Raw genomic sequence first — 14,546 nt, forward strand, 5'->3', positions numbered from 1 at the left:
TTTTTTTTTTTTTGTTTTTTACCATAGTGCAGCCCTACATATAACTATAATATTACATCAGGTTTCACCTGGGGAAATGCATGAAGGGACTGCAGCTGAAATCTATACAGTTAGGTTTTGACTAGGGATGCACAATATTGGATTTTTGCAGAAATCTGACATGCAGATATGTCTAGTCTTATCATGATGACCCACTGGCAGATGCAGACATAAAATACAGTGCTTTTCAATTACTGGGGGGAAAAAAATAAAGCTGCTGCTGACTGTTTTTATTCACTGGTGCCTCCACAAACCTCCACACCTCAGACAGACTTGGGTAGCTTGTGTCTTATCGGTGGCAGAAATATTCATTTCAGACTGATACAGATTTTTCAATTTAAATGGTTTTATCAGCGGATACAGATGACATGTTGATGTTATCATCCATCCTTAGTTTTGACCCCTCGCTCAGTAAATTTATTTAATAAGACACAAACACACAGGGGCTACTACAATCAAAATGTGAACCACAGTATACATTGTGTTAATGCTTGTTTTTACACTTAATAAATAAACTGACACCAAAATTGGAAGAGGAAAAGTGCATATCTAACACCTTTTTGTATGTTTTCATGAGCTTCAGCTCTCAAAGATAATACTGATATTGTTTGTCTTGCATACTGTGTATTCTTTTTACACCATTAATGATCCGTTTCATACCAAAACATTGCAGGTGGGCTATTATTTTTTCAGTTCATCATTTGGTCTATAAAATGTCAGAATATATGTAAAATCATTTTCCAGTCCTGTGTGTCATCTTCAAATGTCTTGTTGTGCCCAACTAACAGTCCAGAACCCCAAAGGTTGTTCATTTACTATTACTAATACTATACTTAATTACTTACTTATTACTATACTATTACTGTACAAAGAAAAACAGCAAATTATTACAGTTGAGAAGCTGTAATTAAGGAATGTTTTGTATTTTGAATCAAAGTTCCTTAAACAATTACTATTTTTTTCTGTCAATCAACTAATCACTTAATCAGCCAATCATTTCAGTGCTAGCATTTAGTTTCTTTTTTCATAACTGGGGTGGAACAGCATTTGAAACAGTATTTGTCCATCACAGCTCTCCACCTAACCTCTCCTGACGAATAGTTTCAGGTAGTTGTGTTGCTCTGTAAAGCAGATTTTTACAAAACTGTTGAATAAATTTCGACATCATGTTGCTGACATCTGATAGTCTAATGAATTTAATCATGCATATGTGTGGAATCTGATTAAAATGCTGCATTCAGATGAGGAATAAACCAATATATTGACTTGGCCTGGCTGTAGTCAGGCAGGAGACTGCATCTTACAGGAGGTGTTTTACATTGGCCGGTTTTCAGTTTTTAATAACAAACTAAATTGGCTCATTATTTTGGTTAAAACTAGCACACACTGTCATCTGCTGCCAGAAACCACTGACTTAATCCAAAATTGTAATTCTCCTGCAGCATTCTGCAAAAAAAAAAAAAGCAAAGGAAAATATTGTGCAAGAAAGTACTTCTTTCCTTGTCATTAAGAGCCTTGTTGTATCCAAGTTGTTTTTATCATCAGCAAAAGGCAAAGATAAATCTTATAAACAGTTTGACGGCCATGTTTGTCGTTTGCCATGTATTGAACAAAAAAATCATCTGGTCACTGATCAGTCACTGATTCGTTTATACTAAAGAGTCAATTCACATGAAGTGAGTTTGGGTTTTGGCAGATTATATTGCATAGATTTTGATTAGAGTTTAGTGAGCTGACAACTGCATTTCAAAGAGAATTGTTTACCAACTGTGTTCATTATTGAACAAATGAGAGCTATAGACTCTAATAAACTGACAGTTTCCTGTGCCATGAGTCCTGACTGAAAACACTGAAGCAAGACTCCTGAGTGTGTGTCAGCATCATACAGTCATATTTGTACAGCTTCATTCATACATCGACAACTCGCTGCGATGAAAAAATTAATGATAATGAATAAATTACTGGGCTGCAAGCGAACTGTTCTTTAAATGCAAGTTTCAGTCCTCATCCAGGAGAACTGCACTGCATTTCATTAGATCCATCAATACTTAAAAAAAGTAGAGTTTTTAGTATCTATATCTGAGGTGAGTCCATTTCTGAACAGGATCTCAATACAGTTATTTATGTGGTATATTTATTCTCATTTAAGAGAAAAAAAAGGAATACAAACAAATACAATAAAACAATCAGGCAATAAAATCCAAATAAAACACATTTGATGACATAATTAAAAATTAAAGGCATTAAAGGTAGCTTAAAGCAACACTGTCATTTAAACTTTTATAAAAAATTTCTTAGTCTACCTATAGAGCCTGACTGATATTACTGATACTACAGAGTAAAAACATTCTGATATGGCCTGACATTTTTTATACAGAGTATAAGGCAGGGCAGTATGGTTTATAATTATGAAACGCACATTTTTTGCTATGATCCCTCAAATGTGCCTGTTGAACAGTTGTGACAAAGGTATGTAATAGAAGTAGGTTATTTTACAGTGTAACAAAATGACATCGGAGCACTGAAACAGTAAACTTGCACTGGTGTTTTTAATGATTATAAATTACTAAAAAGAAACAAAAAAAATAAGTTACAGCAAAAAATAAAATGCTGTCTAAAAAGCTAAAAAAAAATCTGAACAAATCTGCATCATGTTGTGGGATAAAAGATAAAAATAAAACGTTTCATTTTGGCACATATTGGACAACATACGGCGATACCGACAGATTGATATATCTGTGGCAGGCCAGTATTGGGCCGATAATATCAGCTGGTTGATATATGGACTGTGCTCTACTACCTTTGGTCATATGATTAGCATTTTGGGATCGGTATTAACCCGATCACTATATTTGATATAATAGTGAAGTCCTAATTGATCATTTTCTACATGCGCCACGGTTTCTATGAATGCATTATTATTCATTTTTCCTTCTAGAATATTATGTTGCTTCCAGGTCAAACCAAGGACAATGTGCTGATTAAACCTTTATGTAACTAAAGTAGACACTGTGAACTGTGCTGATTAAACTTATCTCAGTATGCATTGACTACAAGCCATAAGATGTGAATCAGTCTGTTAGCATAAAGCACCTTTTCTGCATTCTAATTATACAGCAGTTAATAAATACACATAGATTCCTGAAAACCTTAGATGATAATTCATCTTTCACACCCCATCATCATCTGAAATATGGCGTTCATTTGTTTCAGTGTCGTCAGTACAAATGTGAACACACTCTCTAATGAACACATTGGAAATTAATCACAAGCCATAGAGTCTACAAATCAACGGTATTGTCTGTCAGTTTGGGAAAGAGTAAATAATGGCTGAATCACAGTTTGAACTGCAGAAGTCTGGTTGGTTTCCACTTGGATGGACTATATTGCAACATTCAGAGCCGCTGAATATTAAAAAAAAATAGCACGTACATAAACAAAAATAGTGTGTGACTCAGCAGAAAAGTGCAGAAAATACACACTGCTTTCTGTTTTTTCACAATGGCATAAAATAAACTGATTAACTATGTTTATTATGGTCATAATGAATAAAGAAAAGGCAGTTAATTAAACTCCAAATCAAAGCCTCTTAAAACAATCTGAAGTGTAAATTTGGACTTAATCTGCCTTGAATGGTTTTCCTGACCCTCATTTAGACGATCTGGCACTTTAACTCCATTAAGATAATAGAAATGCTAAATGATGGTGCGGTTCGTGTGAGATATGTCCTCCATATGGAGACGTGGATCAAAGCGAAGACTTGACGCTAAAACGTGGAGACATGCTTAAAAAGTTTTCTGAAGAAATCATTCATCACTGTCTGAGCATTAATGACTAAAAACAACAACTTTGTAAGCTTTTTGCGCTATCAGGCGTGTTACAGTGTTAAGTGACAGCAGCTGCAACTACAAACAAAATACAGGACAGCAATCAAACTCATGATGCGTGTGATCATTGTACAGAAAACACAAACAGGAACTTCTCAAGAAGAAAACAGTCCTCTTCTGTCACAGCGCACTGATGACAACAGTTTCTGCAGCTATAGTGCCCAGGAGGCACCATATGGAGCCAAACTGTTAGTTACATCAGGAGAGACAAGTAACCACGTTTCCAGTCAGCTCTTTTTGTCTTAACTAAAGTATACTTTTGACTGTCAATAGAAGCACTTGAATGTAAGATTTCAAATGTTAGGCTGGTGTAAGATCACAGCGTTTGAGCTGAGTGGTGCTTAAACAAGCAGCAGGAAGGAAAATTAATATTGTCATGTAATTTGACATGGGACACATTGTCACACTTTTTGCCATTTATACAAGACTGCTGGTAATGTGTACGTATTGGTTCCCCGGTCTGCAAACTGCTGATTCATGCATGTCATGGACTTAAACTTCACTCACGATTCACCATCCAGTCGATTCAGCTGTAAGGAATGTCCAGTCCAGTCTAACAAAAGAGAACTGGGTTTTAAAAGTTCAATTCAGAATTTTTAACAATCTTTCTAAACTGATTTTTTTTTCCTGCACACCTAAATGCATTACTGTTTAAAGCAGTAGCCAACAGTAGTAGCCAGCATGTTTGGACTAATGAACACAACGCTTTTCACACAAAAAAATGAAATAGCTTAATGTAAAAAATTTGTCTAATTACAAGAACACTCACATAATTAAAAAATTGTGGCAGACAGTGTTTGACAAAGTTTGTAAAGTTTCTCCTAACTCAACAACTTGCAAAATTGTGTTTTTTTAAGGGAGTCTGGGGACTTTCTACTGAAGTGACAGACAGAAACAGCCTATATTGGATACTGTTTACTGTATTCATAAAAAAATTGACATGTCCTCCTTCACAAACTTACTGCAAACTGTGAAATCAGTTGAGAGACCGTGTTTAAACAGTGTTAAATTCTGGCAGATAAGACGCAGCCACCAGTGCAGTAATGCTGCAACTGGCTGTGGTTTTTACATGGAAAGAAACAACACGTTGAATTTAATGCTGAATTTACAAGAAGGCACAATTGATAAAGATTTTTGCATAGCTGTTTCCAATATTCATTAAGTTTCTCCTCACTCATCAAGTCTTAAAATTGCACGATTTTTTAAGTGAGGCTGGCGATTGATCGGTTGAAACATCACAAACGTCTGCTGCTTGTCTTGGCAAGTAAGAGTCCAAACATGTAATCTGTATTACAGTGAACTGAATAATGTACTTACAGGGTGTCAGTTGAGTAGGCGGTCTTTCAGTGAGCGTTCAGCGTTCACACTGCTGAAAGAATTTGGCCTCAGATCAGATATCAATGCATCTTCGGTGCGTTCACACCTGTACTTAGAGCTGTCCACTTGTGATCAGATCACATTAATACGTATGTTAATACCAGGTCTGAACAGCCTCCTACTGACTTTTTGTTGCCAGAAATAAGGCCATAATAAATTCATATGCATCTCACTCAAATTAAATTCTACACTTGCAGCTGCCAAACGTGCACACACACACCGGCTGAATCTCTCCTCAGCTGCTACAGGTGCCTGGGAAAAAAAAAAAAAAAGCCCCGCAGGCAGAACAAAGGAAAGTGTCCAGAGAATGGAAATGTCAAATGCGGCGCAGGCAGCCACTGTTAAGCCCAGAATCACACTCATGCATGCATGACCACTCTTGGCTGCTTAATGCTAAACTAATTGTGATCCATTCCTGCCTGAAATGATTTGGAAACCATTAGAAACAAGTGTTGAAACTTGAAATGGGATTATTTGTCTTGTATTGCGCAGCAATTTAGGAGCCCAATCAATAGACAATGTGCTTAATCTAACTGATTTCAAGACTCATTGTTGAGTGCAGGACTGAGAGACAGCAGAGTTCAGGACTCTGTGAACGGAGTCACAATATAAGCAGTTATCTTTAGAACTTGGGTTTCAACTTTTTGACAGTTAATTTTAGGATTAGTGGGACGGAATAAAGTGGTATGTTCAAGTGCAATAAATATTTTTGTGTTGACCTTAAAATATTTCATATTCACCTCAAAGAACTTTATGAGACAGTAGGACTGACAGGCCAGAGATCCAGGTGTCTACGCCTGTATTGTCTGAAAGAATAAAGCAGTGTTGAATCATTGTGCACAATGTAGACAAAGAAAGCATTCAGTACTTCCAGCCTTGTGTCACAATAGATAAAATGTGATTTACACTACTTTGCACAAAATTCCTCCAAAGAAAGTCAAAATAAGATACTAAGTATGACTTCAGAATCATATTTGAGTTAGTAAAGCCTCTTATATTGTGATGTTTGGAGCTTTACTGTACATCTTACCGATTTTCTCCTATTCTTCCATTTAGATTTGTTCAGCCTCATTTAATGGGATAGTTGGGATTATTTGATGTGTGGTTGTATGAAGTACTTATCAATAGTCAGTGTATCACCTTCAGCAGATGGAGGTCGGCATGCTCCCAGTTTGGAGAAGCAGAGAGTTAAATTCCATAGGCGAAATTAATAATTTTACCACACAAAACACAAGAGTTCCTGGCCTACTACTGCCGCAATCTATTATACTGCCTGTGTTAATGTGTAACTTTGGTGAATCCAAACCATCCTCTTGAAACACCGAAGTCACCTAAAACACACAAAAACTAAAAGCAGTAGCTGAGCACCTGCCATGTTCTGGGAGGTAAAATGACTGATTTCGTCTGTGGAGTTTAGTTGGATCAGAGAGAACAATATTTGGCTTACATAACACCAGTTTCCCTTCAGAAAAGGCTGTGTGACACCAAAGTAAAGCAGTAAAAATATTCAAAATATAGCATAGACTTAAACTGATATTGATTTCTTTAAGGTGTACGTTTTTTAAGTGGATAAAATACCTTTTGTTTCTGACCCTTTTCACAGCAGTTCATTGCTTAGTTTCTGTTTTCTTTGTTTTTCCAAACTGGAGGCGTGCTGAATCAGAACGAGCTGTTCATGTACACAAAGTGAGCACACCCTCTGTCACGGAGGCTGCCATGTTGCACCGCCACATTCCTACAGTAGCCCAGACCAGACAAACCAAACACTGAATTTAGGGCCTTTAGGGCTGAGTTTTGCAGCCATTGTGGTTTAACCTTCACATTTGGAAGGGGAGGATGATGCGAGTTGTTTAGCAGTCTGCAAGCTCACTTCTAGATGCTACTAAATCCTACACATTGGCCCTTTAATTTAATCAGGTAAAAGCCTTGCTTAGTTTTGAATCTGTTTCTCAGAGATCTGGCCAAGGTGGCCGCATTAAACAATAAATATTCACAAGATAAACAGGCTAAGACAACTGTCACAAGGTACAAAAGAGTACAGACAATATTCATGCATAAACAATATTATCACAGCCTATAAAATTAAGGCTGGCATGAAGAAGAGAGAACCACTTTCTCTTGATTTTGAGAACAAGGTTCGTAACAGAAGTGATTTCAGCAAACTCACTGGAGACATAAGTGACAATGTAAACCTCCAGTTACAAGTCAAAGACAGACACAACTTGCAGTTATGTGTTTTTTCCGTGACAGCGGTGATGTGGGTTTGTCCTTCAGCTGTCAGCCTGTGGAAAGATGGGAACACAGTGTGCAGCTGCTCACATCTGTGTTGACCACAGCCATTCAGCTCCATCTACACGACTCCTACTGTACCGCTCTGAACATTAGAAAAATATCCTATTTGATGTTTATCTTAACAGCATTTAAAAATAACACCGCTGTATCACAATAAGTTGACTTCACATGGGAATATGTGAACCTGTTCACACATTGTGTATGCGTGGTACACAGTTTGAAAAGTGATGGATTTCAGGGTATTTCATCCCCACACTCTACACCTCGCTGTCACCTTGCTAAAATCAAATAGTGCTCTCTGCGACTAAAGTTATGAATTATGTATTCTTACTCTAAAATAGGAAAAATGTAAATCTCCATAATGTAATTTGGTCTGATTCGAGATAATTGTCAGTCGTGTCGGAAGCCCATTTAGATTCCTGCTGTAATTTGCTCCTGTTGATGTTTTTAGTGACCAGATTAACATGCATATCAAACCTCTCCACGGGTCGTACATTGTGAATCTGAAACTACACTCATCACATAAAAACTGGGGAAAATCATTGAAAGCAAGGGCAGATATTTCATTTCACTTGTGGGGGGACAATAAACAGAAAAATTTCTCAAGAGCAATTCCTGAAAAAGACACCAAACATGTCGCCCAAAGTCCTGATGCATTATTAATACAATTATACGATTAATTAAATAACGATTGTTGCTCTTATATACTGTAAATAGCATGTTCCAGTATGTGGCAATGGCACATCTTATATAGGCGTTGTTTTATAAATACAGTGAGGATGGTGTGATCTCATGTCACAGTCTTCATTAAGAAAATTTCCATATGAATTAGCCTTTTAATCTTATTTTTCTGATAAATTTATGTGGTCATTAAATCAGCCCGTCCTCACCAGAAAAATGTCCGTGCAAGCAATGGCAATGAGTAGTAGTTTTATTTATTTATTTATTTTTTAAAGTTTATGCTAATCAACATACACAGAGATGGGCTATGGAGCTGACGTTCTCTGGTTGAGACACATCTGATAACGATATTATTTAATGAGTCTGTCGAAAAATAGGAGGCTCACCAGTGCTTGAGCAGTATGCCCGCCTTTTTTAAACCAAGACGTTTATGCCAGATTAAATCATGTTTTTGTAAAAATCTGACGGAGTTGATGGAAATCTGTGGCACATTTTCATAAAAAAAAATTTTGTATATATTTTAAGTAGGTGTTAGTTTGACATTTTGAAGGTTTGCATCGCATTTTTAAATTTTTGTCTGGGACAAGGGTGTTTTCTGGCACAGAGACAGATTAGAAATTGCAAAAAACTGAAGCAGACCTAACATTTTATAAATTTCATTTACATAAATCCTTAAAGAATAAATTTTCACCAAAAAAATTGGAATTAGAGTGTTAGGTCTCTTTTTTTGGTACGACATGATTTGTCCCAGTTCTCAAGAATGGTTATGTTTATGATTATGTGTTGAGGGGGACAGCTGAGACAGGAGGGCTCGGACCTTTCGGCCCTTGATTGAAAGTGTTTGTACAGAGCTCATTTTCGATCGCTGCTGAAACCTGACTGGACTCTGGTGGCACACAGCGTCTAATCATGGCCCCTCATTCATCCTCGTATGCTAATGACAGCGAGGATAAACCAATAGGATTCAATTCCCACAGTCGCTTACAGTAACCAATATTTCTGTCAGCACATCCTGTGAGGACAATTTGGGAACATGGTATTGACAAAAGCTAATTTGGTGGAGCAACCCCCTGAGAGGTGGACTTCATTTCTCTGGGGCCCAGCAGGCCAAACCATTTGTCATCATTACCATTAGCAGCAGGAACTGACCCGTTTGCCTGCCGCCGAAACCCCAAAATAACTCTGTCCGGCTGCATGTTCCTATATTTTCTCTCAACAGTAATAAAACAGTACACTTATTTAAATGAGAAACAGTGTTTATTCTAGCCCTGAGCTGCAAATCTCAGCCGCGGAAAAAAAAGCCCCCACCTATCACGAATGCATCCAGCTGAAAGCACCGAGGCGTGACTTTATGGACGGACACACACCGCACAACAAGGACAGATCTGGACGGCGCCTGTTAAGAAAGTAAATCCCAAATCACTCGCAGGGGCACGTAAATCTGAACGGGATGGCCCCGATTCACAATCAGCCCGAGGCAGCCGGCTCTCAGCCTGTGAGCAAAGTACAAATCCACCAAACTGTGTGGCAGCGTCCTCCCCTCCCTCCTCCTCCTCCCCCTCCTCCCCACTAATCCTTTTTCAATCATGCACTTTTTGGATTATGCCTCTATGTAATTCTTCTCAGGTATTGTTTTATAACTTAATATGATATTTCAATGTGGGCGAGGTGGGTTATGGGTTTAGGACACCACCGTGCAGGATTGGATAAGCGGTGGAGGTCTGCAGGCAGCAGATTGGAGCGGAGGGTTAGTGCCAGGCTGAAAGAAGTGTGATAAACCTTTGACACAAAGTCCAAACGGAGCAGGTGCACAAAGGTGCTGAGACTGACCTGATTCACTCCTTCCAAGGCATCCCATATTGCAATGTGAACCTTGTATTTGTCCTGACTCTCACTAAGTGTCTCACCTCCCAGGAGAAGTTAGGGTGCTTTGCATAGTCAGGCAGTTTGTGAAGGAAGTAAAGATAGAAACTCTGAAGGCGACATCTTGATTCACCTTGATCATATCAGGCAGGCAGGAAATCAAAAGCTCACAAAGTCAAAGTTGCACAGAAGTGAGCGCAAAGAAAATTTGTCCTGTTGTCCAAAAAATGTGAACTCACTACATTACAGATTCATACAGTGGTTCTCACCGTTTTTGGTGTGAAGGACCCTGAACTTTATACCCATCAGGCCGCAGACCTGTGCTTGATAAGATGATGATTTAACAATCTATACTGTAGACTGGTATATTAACAGTGAAGTGTGTGAAAACTTTCAATACAAAAGTCATTCTTCTACATTCAGTACAGTCACTGAACTAACTTCTAGCAAGTGAAATAATTGGGAATAATTAATTTAAAAAATGCAGTGTTTTTGTGACTTTTATGACAATTATATTTTTACCCATCATTACTGCATATAAGAGGTTAGTACCAGTGAATGTATTTTCCTAAGTGAAAAGTCATGATACTTATACTTTATAACTATCATATTTCTATGCCACAACTTTTCGAGGATGACTGTCATACTTTTCACTCCACTACAGTTATTTTACAGCTTAAATTACTCCTTATTTTGTAGTATTTTAAGATGTACATGTACATGTAAAAGTTATGATCACTTTAAAAAATATGGTGCAATTTTCTACATTAAACTGAAAATAAGAATTTTTGAAGTTCTTAAAATAAAAGCTTCAATTTAATCAGCTATAAGTTATTAAACTGCTTCTTACATGTTTATGCATCAGAAGGGGAGTTCCTTATGAATAAAATATTCTTTCATTAGTTGTTAGCTAATAATACCATGCTAAAAAGTCCTTGTAATAATACTTATTGTGATATTAAAAACAAAACAAATTGACGACTTGAAAAAGTCCTTTATTAAGTAATAAATATGTTATATTCGCCATTTTTGTTGATATAAAATTAGTTTTTCATTTTAACTTAAGGTGCTTCTGCTTTCCGTCTTAAATGAAATAACATGAAAGTAGCCAGCAATGGCTGAAGCATGCCAGAAGTTGACATGAATTTTCTTTTGTAATGAATGTTTGAATTATGTATGTATAACTGCAAAACAAACAGTAGCAGTACTTTCCTAAAATAAAATAAAATAATCAACCATATCGTGGTAGATATCATCACAGTCTGTTCCAGTATTGAGACATTTTTATTGTGATATTTGATATATTGTTAGTTGTTGTAGCAGTAGATATTAATACATATCATGATGTTACATTGAGATATTATTTATAGATACAATAACCCAGTGGTTCTCAAACTGTGGTGCAGGCCCCGTTGGATGGACATAGAGCCAGTCCAGGTGGGAGATCACCAGGGTAGAAATATGGAGTGAAAAAAGGTTGAATGAATATGATTTAAAATAAACAAACAAGTGTTTGCTGACTATATCAGACTGACCTTTAGCTCATTCAAGTTTAACTTCAATCCTGTATTATTAGTTGCTTCCAGTACCATTGTTAATGATTGATACAAAATAGTGGGGTTGGGCTTCTTAAGAGAGACATTTGGGAAGAAGTTTGATAACCGTGGCAATAATCAGATCAGAGTGTCAGTTTCATTGGCTAATTTAGAGATTTCAACACATGAATGATTAAGATACTTCATCACCGCTGTGCCAAAAACTAATTAGCAGTAATTACTTGCAATGGTCTAATACAGGGGTCGGCAACCTTAACTGACAAAAGAGGCATTTTTGGTAGAAGAAGAAAAAGAAAATCAGTTGGGAGCCACAGATATTCATTTTTCTAATTTTCACAGAGCCTTTTCTTTTTTTGGATTTGGCATCCATCGCTAACCTTGTGAGACTTAAGACTTGCCACCAGCAAAATTTAGAGGAAAAGGCACTAAGCTGTAGATGTAGGCTACAATGCACATTTCCATTGACAAAATATATCATATATGTATATATGTGTACAGGCTGCACATTTGGAGAATGTAAGAACCACTACAATCATGATAAATGAAAAAAACAAAACAAAACATCAATTTCCATACTTTTTGACAAAGCCACAGGGAGCCACTAGAGAGGGGCAGAAGAGCCACAGGTTTCTGATCCCTGGTCTAATACAACTAGAAATATTATCTGCATATACTACATATTTCTCACTGTATTTTAACATAATATTATATATGCAACAGTAATAGTACTCCATAATCCTTTCAGAACATTTTCATGATAACACTTTTGTACTTTTACTTAAGTAAAATTATGAATGCAGGACATGTAATAGAGTACTTTTATATTGTTGTGTTAGTACTTTTACTTCTTTCATTACTGTCTGTTCTGCAGATTTGCCTGAACTTGCATTTGTCTGTCTCAGCCTCCTGCGCTCTCAGGTTTAGCTTGATGACACAGCTGTATTTTACCACATAAAAGTGTATCGAGCACAAGTTTAAACACAATATCTCTTTATGAATAACCTGCACCCCCCCCACCCCCCGTCCGTCTCCTCTCTTCTCCCCCCCACCCTCCACCCGCCTCTACTAACAAACACACTCCTCCGGATGAAGGCAACATTACCCTCCATTGAACAGGCGTAAAAATCCAATAGCTCTGTGCCTGGCGTCCGCCAGACACGGATGTGCAAAAACAGCTTTACCCATCAATTTTCTAATAACCATCATGCAATATGACAAGAAGGGAAAAAAAGAGAAAGTTAACAGCAGACAAGGGTGGAGGTGGGATATCGGAACAGAGGGGCCACGTGATTATCGGTCTCTTAAGTAAAGAGCCATCTATTGAACCCACTGATGGATCCGAGGACATGTGGTCCTGTGTGTGTGTGTCTTTGTGTGTATCTGTGAATAATGATAATCCTCCACATTAAAACACATCCTCCTTTCACTCTCCTTGCTGACCTCTAGCACCGCTCTTGTTTAAGACAGTCCTTCTATAACATGTTAATATACACCTATTGGTGTTTAAGCAGCCTTTTAATGGTGCCTGGCTTCATTTACAGAGTCACTGTGCAAACCCAGCCTGCCTGAGCTTAGTGTTCTTTAGGCCTTGAAGGAAAAGACAGAAAAGAGCTTAACGGCGTGCAGATGAGCTCCAGAAATGTATTGTGAGTGAACATATTACGCGCCGTCATTGTATTGAGTCAATAAGTGGGAATTAAATGTGCTCTTTGGTAGCTTTCCATTGTGCACTCCTCTTTCTTGTCGCTGAGTGAATTAGAAAAAGAGGTTCACATCAGGCGAGTTGCCCTTGGGCTCACAGAGGAGGAGAGAGGCAGCTGGGTGAGGAGCTGTCCCCACAGCTCTGATAGTCACTACTGTATCCTAACCTCTCCACTGTGTCACGAATAAAGTTAGAGACGACTTAACTAAGTGGAAACCGAATGGACCGCTTTTCCTGTACTTTGCATCTGTGGAATTCGGCTGCATTTACAACAAATAAACAATTTATTTTAACTCAAAAAGCAGTTGGTGTCTGGTAAAGTTCACTGAATTTGAAAAGACAAGTTGAGGTAATTTTATAATGGTTAAAACAAACAAACTTCCTTGTCATGTAAACTTCATATTAATTCAGCTGTACTTGATAAAACATGGTCAATAAGCCAAAGATCAAGTTGAACCAACAACTCTTCAGTCACACTGAATAATTTCCCTTCACATTTTTTCAGTCTGACAAGTCGGTTTTTCATTTCACACTAAGAACTTCCAGCTGCTCCTGTTGGAGCGGCTTTGTTCCAGCGTTGACACAAAGACAACATGTGAAACTGCTCCCAGTGAATTTATTAAATTTTAAGTGTAAGGGCGTAGAGACTGAATTCAATACTATCCTTCATCACAGTTCACAGTGTTTTCATTATTGTGAAAACAAGCAACCATGGCTTAAAGTATGTGAGACACAGTGAGTACGTCCGCATCAAACTATAAAAAGGAAGGGTCTTAGGAGAGTTTTAACTCTAAAACAATGCATGCTGGGAAGTCTGCGAATATGCTGATCATGTTTCTTTAGAAACTTAATTTAATGAGTTGATTGAACTCTGTACAGTACATTTATTCAATTCATCTTTTCAAGCTTACACTAAACTAATAAACTTTACAGCAGCTCATGTTTATTCATTCTGAGATGTTGTGATAATGAATACTAGAAATTTTAAGTTTAATTAAGTTGAATAAATGTTTTTTACAGTGACTGATCAGTATGAATGACTCAACTCAGTTTGTTTATGGCTTTCAAAACTTACTGACCAGCTCATATGCTGCCACCCAGGACACTTCAGAACGTAGAAACATGAGCTCTAACTTGAAGTCTTATGAC

This window comes from Lutjanus erythropterus, chromosome 21 (assembly GCF_056507025.1).
Source record: "Lutjanus erythropterus isolate fLutEry1 chromosome 21, fLutEry1.hap2, whole genome shotgun sequence".
Classification (NCBI taxonomy): Eukaryota; Metazoa; Chordata; class Actinopteri; order Lutjaniformes; family Lutjanidae; genus Lutjanus; species Lutjanus erythropterus.